This window comes from Corylus avellana, chromosome 1 (genome assembly GCF_965113065.1).
Source record: "Corylus avellana chromosome 1, dhCorAvel1.hap1.2, whole genome shotgun sequence".
Lineage (NCBI taxonomy): Eukaryota > Viridiplantae > Streptophyta > Magnoliopsida > Fagales > Betulaceae > Corylus > Corylus avellana.
This window is the reverse complement of record NC_142490.1, coordinates 37,814,437-37,822,796: the sequence shown is the minus strand read 5'-3', so window position 1 is coordinate 37,822,796 and position 8,360 is coordinate 37,814,437.

The following is an 8,360-nucleotide window of genomic DNA, read 5'->3' as shown; positions in this document are numbered from 1 at the left end:
GATGTGTCCTTTTTGAAAAGGGAAAGGTTTTGGGTTCTAGGAATAAGGACATTGACGTCCTTAATGTACCAAAAAACTCGGCATGAATCAGATTTTGGTACTTTGTAATTTGGATATTTTTGTCTTTTTGGTAAATCAAGTAACTTGTTTGGCAGATTTTTGGTGATCTTTTGGAGGAGAAGATGATTATGGGAAGCTACAAAACGGATTCTTAATTATAGAAGTCAATTTTTTTTTTTTTGGAGGTATGCTCATATATATATATATATATATATATAGCTGTTTATTTACAAAAGAATAAATCTATTATTCGCATCGGATGATGTTAAACATCATGCCCGGCATGATGCCCGCCAAAGTGATTTGATATTTTAAAATAATAAAATATAATATTTTATTATTATAATTATTATTAAAAAAAAAAAAAAAAAAAAGCCTGGCGTGCATCGTTCTTAGTATCATAGCCCATTCGCATCGCTCATGATAGTGGTTTAGTTGCATTAACGAAATTTTCAAAAGTTATACTCATTATTGTGTGGATTCCAATTTCACAATGGATTCTGCATATTAGATTGATTAGTGTTAGTCTTGGTTCTACTGATATTCTATTGGAAGGTCAAGCTATGACTCAATTAAACTTGAAGGAGCGCATATAATTCCTACCGTCTAAGTATCTTCTGTGCTGCTTGCAACGGGATACCACCTAGCTAGAATAGCTACGATTGGTAGAGCCTGCCAATTTGAATAAAAAAATAAATAAATAAATCTATTCATGTTATTACGCCCACTTCACAGTGACTAATGTGGCATTGGATGAATGGCCACTTAAAAAAAAAAAACAAAAAAACAAAATTTTTTACTTCCATTCAGCTCATGCAAAGTCATCAATGTTAAGTGAGTATAATAAAATAGGTGTGAAGTGTAGCATCACTCTTCACAACAGGCGTTTCCGTTAAACTAGTGGATGTCAATTATTAGATGTTATCCTCGGATGAACCAATTGGTGCACAAGATTTGAATCACATCAACACCTAGGACTATTGGTTGACCGCTGTTGGTTGACAATCAATTTTGGTTTGCAAATTTTAGTGTCAAAACATAGGTATTTGGGGTTGTAATTGATAGTAGTTGAGTTAGAGTTGAGTCATATTCACAATGTGGTTCAAACTTTCACTCTATGAAGACTTGCTAAACGCTTGCTCGACCTTTACTCAATTTTTGCTTGACTTGTGCTCGACTATCACCCAACACTCGTGGGATTATAAGCTTTGCTTTGAGTTTATAAAGGTTTTGTGAGAGTTAGAGTTGAGTCATATTCACAATGTGGTTCAAACTTTCACTCTATGAAGACTTGCTAAACGCTTGCTCGACCTTTACTCAATTTTTGCTTGACTTGTGCTCGACTATCACCCAACACTCGTGGGATTATAAGCTTTGCTTTGAGTTTATAAAGGTTTTGTGAGTACTTAAACATGTTATAATATTTTTCTTCTATAGAAGAATGTTTTTTGGTGGCCAACTACTCCCGAAGTGGTATTTCTTATGAAAAACTCTTTGAAAGTTGTTCACTTGGTTAAAGAAATCATAAATGGTCATAGATGCCGACCTTATGTTCCAAAACCCTAAATTCCGATCAATCCCACAACAACAACAACCATGGCTCGTGAGGGGAGTGAAGGATTACTAGGTGAGCGGACGCTAATCTAATGGTAAATGTAACGACGCAACCAATTTATATCGAGGTTGATGGATGGAATATTCTCATATTCCACATGGTATTACTACTTTTATTCAAGAGAGCATTGGAAACTAGCTTTTCTTTTTTCTTTTTTCCTTTTTCAAACCACAAACACATTTTTACAAAATGTAAGTTAAACATCATAGCATAACTAGAGCTTCTAGATTGAAAATGGACTTCATATATTAATAAGTGGAGTCTTTACACATCTTGTAGACAATACCTTGTTTATTATAATTATAATAGTGACACACTGTATTTCTCAAACCTACTTACACCAAAAACAAAGGTCTCCTACTCCCTCCCCCTTTGTGGGGGTCTGGTGTTGTAATATGTGTTACAAACGTTTATTTTTTCAGTCATTTGAAACAGTTTTATCATTTGATATTATTATCTTCATGAGTTTTTATGAAAAATAAAAATAGCTTTAACCATTTTGGTTTGTAACGGCTTGGACATTAATATTGTTTACAAACAATCTTTTATTAATCAATTATAATTTATTATTACTTAATATTTTTTTATTACCGTTGGAGTCTTAAACCAATTTTTTACCGTTGAGTTTAGTTGCTTGGAAAAAACGGTGTTGACCAAGATGTAAAGGGATTTGTCCATTAACAAGCTTTTATAGCATTTATGATTATTATGACCGTTTGGTCCTAAGATTGGTTTTATATGTTTTGTTTATAAAGGCACAATACTTATGCATATACATAGATAGTGAGTTATCCAAAGAAATATACATATTATTTTCTCTTGTTAAATTCCTTTGTTTCCAAGCTAGAAAGCTATATATTATATTGTTAGCTTTTCTACAAAAATAATATTCTGAAGTCCCTCATTCACTTTGATAATTGAGTTGTTCTATTACTCTTCGTTATTAGAAGTGCATCCTTAACGAAGATAGACACTATAGTCTAATCTTGGGAGGTTGCGTGTCAAAGGATCCAATCGCACCAAGTTATATACTCCGAGAGGCACGAATCAACCTTTAAGGACAACACTCTTGCATGATTCTATAGCATATTATGAGATCTTTCTATACTCTACTTTTCATCTCTTTTATTTTATTTATTTTATTGTTAATTTTCATATTGTAATTATTTTATATCAATGAGAATTGTGCACCATCCAAAATTATTTCCAACATCTGAGCCCTACAAGTGAGCAACAAATGGAGGAAAGAGGGAGAAAGCAAAGTTCGAGTGCAGGCTTGGCAACCCCAAGTGAGCAAAACCTAACTACTCCAATCCCTGAAGCACTCGGTAGACCTCTAAGGTCATGTTTGAGATTGTGTTTGAAGGACTTAAAAGTGCTTTTAACACTCAAAAAGTCCATTTGAATAAAAAAGTACTCGTTTAGTAAAAAAAAAAAAATTAAAAACGGTTTTAAGGGTCCAAAAAACTTAAAAATAGTCAAAACGCATTTTTGGCAAAAGCTTAAAAATGAAATTTTTGTTCAAAAGCTCTTTTTGACTTAAAAATTATATTTCTCAAACACAATTCCAAACAGGCTCTAAGAGTAGTAGTTTAGGTGTTGATATGACTCCTCCTCTTCCTCCACCGCAATTATATTTGTAAAATCCAACAATTTTACATGTAGAAATGATGAGTCCGCAACCTGGTAAGTAAACACAAATTCAACTAATTATTTTGTGACACGAGCTCTTAAAACCAAATACTAGTTATATTTTAAAATAGATGCAAGGTTTTCATAAATCTTAGTTCTATGAAGAACATTAGTAAAAAATCATTTTAACTTAGATATTTTTCATTCATAATAGATTTTGAACTACTAATGCTTTTAGCATTTTATTTTCCGTAATTATATCACCATATAGATATAAGTCAAAATAGTTGTTATCGATAATAATTAAAAAAAAAAGAAAATCATTTTACATCAAAATCATGTGGCATACGAAGCTTTTCCCCCTCCCCTCTCTGCTAGGGTTTCATCTTTAGTAGGGAGGGCCGTTGGAGGGGGAGAACCTTTGTTCTCCCCCTTTGGCCTTCCTCCCCTCTCCCTCTTTTGCCTCCCCTCCCATCCCGTCGCCCTCTTTCTCTTAGCGAGCTAACCTATTTACCTAATGCCCCTAACTCTTTAGGCAATTTTTCATTTCCCATCCTTTCCGCCTCTTCCCCCTCCTTTGGTCCCATTTTTTTGCTCTAGGCTATTGGATCGGCCGTTCTTTGCTCAATCTACTGTCCTTGCCAAACCCATGTCGTCGCTCGCCCCTCCTCCTGTCCTCTTCGGCTCCATTCGAGTTCTTCGCGTTCCGGCCATTTTTCCCTGCCAACCTTCCTCCTCGACGTGGTTTCTGTTTTGGGTTTCTTGTTTCTTTGTCTTATTTTCTTATATTCTCTCATTTTCTTATTTTTTGCTAGAGTTTGGGTTTGTTTCTTTCTGTTTTTGCTTTTGTTGTTTCTGCTTGTTTAGGTACTCTTTGTGGGTGATGCTCATGGGGTTTCACTCAAACTTCCCCCTCCGTTTGAGTGCGCTGCTGATCTCCTCCGAGCCTGCTCCGCCACCCACTGTCCTCTACTGAGCCTTTTTCTCGCACCCCCCATCACGATGAGCTTCCAACGCCCCCTTCCGTTTTCGGTTTCTAGCGAGCGTGCGATCAGCGCTTCTTTTTAGCTGCTGTCATTTTCTTAGTGTGCTTTTTTTTTGTTGGTTATTTTCCTGTAATTTTTTCTGGCTTTCCTTTTTTTGTTCTTTCTATCTTGTTTTGTTCTCTGTATCGATTTTGTTTTTGCTTGTAATAATGCTCGGTCCTCTCTCTCGATTTGCCCGCCTGATGTCCTTCGGGGTAGTTGATTTGGTCCAGACTTTTGGGTTGTGGATGTAAACGTTATCCTGGCTTTTAGGTCGAGGAGGATGAGTTTTGGCTTGGGGTTCTCTCCTCTCAATGCCGAGGAATAAGAGCTACCTATACGTTGGTTTGAGTCTGTTTGGGGCAAATCTATGGTTTAATTTGAAAATTAGTCATAAGTTAGCGAATTTTTTTTTAGTCTAGAATTTAATACGTCATCTTTGACGTTTGTAAGCTCGTAGCTTCGACTCTGGTTGCTTTAGAACTTTGTTCTGTGTTGTTTGAGCTTTATGCTCGTTTTTCAATGAATGAGATTGAATTATTTCAAAAAAGAATCATGCGTCATATATATTTATGAAAATTATATTTATTCTTTGTTGGTCATACTCCTCCTTCTAGTAGTGTTTAACCCCACTTAACACTGGGTTTGTTAAGTGTACTCCCTTACTTAACTTTAGCTTTGCTACTCGTATCTATTAAGGATATAATCCTTTTTTATTAATGAGGATTTAATTTGTGATTATTGTTGATTTGATTTGTTATTAATTACTCTTAATTCAATGAATTTGTTTTGTATTTGAAATTATGTTAAAGCTCTATAAATAGAGCTATGTACCCAAATCATACATCAAGGAAATATGTAGCCTATAAGGCTTTAGTGTGTGGATGTAGGCTATATGCCGAACCACCTTAATTTCTGTATCTTTCTCTCTTTTCTTTATTCCATATTATTCCGCATTATATTTATTATATTATATGTTTCTATATGGTATCGGAGCTAATAGGCTAAAGCCAATTGTTAGATTCTAGATTGCAATTTTTCTACTATAATCGTTTTCTCTCTGATTTTAACATGTATGAGAAAAGAAAACAATCTATGAGATCCATTGCTTGAGGAATGAAGTTTTTTGTTTTGTGGTTCATGGAGAAGAGATAAAAATGATATCTTATATTCTTTGTTTGGTTCAGCACACGAAAAAGAAAGAAAAACCAAAAAAAAAAAAAAAAAACCCAAAGAGCCAGATGTTTTGGCCCATTTCAAGTTCATAGTTGGCTCATTTCAGCCACAGTTGCCGATGTCAAAATTTCGGTCAAAGTAACCGATGCTGGCCAAAAAGTTGCCGATGCTCAAGTCCCGACCATAGTCATCAAAGTTCAAGTTAAGAGCAACTAATGTTTCAAATCATGCGCCATCAACTCCAGCCACTCGATATGTTGAAGATCAACAATCGCTAACGAACCTTTCATCTTGCGGGAGCATGTTAAGGATATAAATTAAATCTTTTTGATTAATGAGGATTTAATTTGTAATTATTTTTGATTTGATTTGTTATTAATTACCCTTAATTCAAGCTATGTACTCAAATCATACATCAAGGAAATATATAACCTATAAGGCTTTAGTGTGTGAATGTAGGCTATATGCCGAACCACCTTAATTTTTATGTTGTTCTCTCTTTTCTTTATTCCATATTATTCCGCTTTATATTTATTATATTATGTGTTTCTATAGTATCCCTCTTCTAGCCCTTGGGTCATTGAGCGCTTTACCCCCGCTCAACACTGAGTCGTGACAAAACAGTTTTCACACAAATGCTTTTATTCTTTGAAAAACGTATCTTTTGTTTTGTTTCTCATAAAATTATATTCTTTAATACTAGTCCTTCCATTTTCAAAAACCCATTCAGTCATTTCAAATTCTTTTTCCAATAAACACGCATGTAAAACACATTGAAACATAAAGATATTGCATATATATTAATCTACTTAATATAGGTAGGGATTGTAATCATGAATACATCATGCAATATATATCATGTCATGTACAAACATATTTATGAATTGCTCAAAAGTGTTTCACTAACAACTTTTGCTACAACTCCTTTGCCTAAGCATTTTAAGTCCATGTTGTAGGTATATCTACATTTATGTTACATTACTAGTAAAAAAAGTATTCATTTTAGTATCTCTAAAACTTTCATCAAACCCTCAACAATTAATTTCTCCTTGAAAGGCCTTAACTTTTTATCTCTGGACAGTTTCATTCAACCGGGGCTCTTTAGTCCTTAGGTTGGTCAAACGAGATTCTAACGTCACTCTCGAGTATTGCCTTGTTCAAATGCCATTAGCACCATTTGAACAACAATGTCACTACTCTTCCTCAACAACATTACATCAATAACAATATCACCACAAAACTTCCATTTAACCAATATAACAAATTCCTAAAAACTTTCACGCATTGATATGAGGTTTTGGCATAAACGTACTAATTATTTTATGCTCTCCAATGAGAGGTTGACACATTAGTCTAGAACAATAAAATGAATTGTTAGCAAAACACCCAATCACTCCCAAATATACTCTCCTCAGGCAACCTAAGAAAAGAAACTAGCGCCCAAGCCAACTGTCACCAAGGCCACCTGGCGCCCAAGACAGCAGCTGCCAAGGACTGCCACCCACACTGGGACCTTTGAGAAAATCCCATTTTGCTATTAAAATTTGGTTACGTAATGCAATCCCCCAATGTTGGCAATTCTCCAAATATTTAAGTGGTGTTTTGGTTGACTCCAACAAGTGTGGCACAACCCCAGAGAAGTAGCTCTCTTCATGTATTATATCAACTTATATGGAATTGAAATGAAAGCAAAGAAAGTATGAGGAAATTGTACATTTAGCTATCTTCTAAGCTCCTTCTTCTTCCTCTCATTATTTCCTTACTTTTTCTCTCTTTTCTACATTCAAAATATCACTAAAAATGTGATGTAGATCGAGATGCCGTCCAGACGGACCTTCATCCAGTCCGGACATGCTTGCATTCCGTCCAGATAGCTTATCTTACCTTTTAGTATTTTATTTGAATTAGGTTTCTTTGTTAACCTTTTACTTGGTTTAGTTTTCCTTTTCAGTCGCGTATTTAACTTTCAGTAGGCCCGTCCGGACGGAGGTTTGTTCCATCCAGACGGCGAGTTGTTTTTCGTAGATTTAATACGGTTTTGTGAGGGACCGTTTGGATGGGGATATGTCCCGTCCGGACGGCCACCGTAGATTCCTAAACCAACTGTACTTTTGAATTCTATTAGATTTAGGAGTTTTGTGGCTATAAATGCATGTTTATACCCTCCAGAAACACAAAGTTGTTGATTATATTTGAGTTTTGTTCAATAAGAAGCCTCAGAGTTGAACGTTCTTCAATTTTCCTTCAAAACCTAGAGATTATCTAGTGTTTTAAAGAAGATTTCTTAGATCCTTTGATAGAATCAATATCTAGAAATACATATTCGTTCCTTATTGTTGGTATTCCCTACAGCCTATTAAGTCACGCTGCATCAAAATGTCACAAAAACGAACTACTACACGTATAAAAGGGAGAAGTGATATTTTCGTATCAATCTCTTAAATATGAAAATTTTTTAGTACTATGCACTAGTGGTCGAATGAGATACGTCTGCATTCAAACAACGTTGACTTAGCTTCATTAATTATGCATTGTGTTACCACAAGGGTGGTGGTTGAGTTGGTAGAAGAATTCCTTTCATCCTAGTGGTCGCGTGTTCGAATCCGCTTGCAGTAGTAGATGCGTGAACCAGATACTACTTTGAAGTGGCTCTACTAGCTCACACCTTTGTGGGGTTATGGTAACGGGCTCGCCTTCCCAGGCAGTAGCTATGGCTCAAACCGGACATTCCACAGCGGGTGGGAACCCCGATGGTAACGCCCAAGGGGGGAAAACTACATTGGTCGCCCCTTCTCACCTTTTAAATTTTTTTTTTTTAAAAAAAAAAAAAAAAAAAATTATGCATTGTGTTA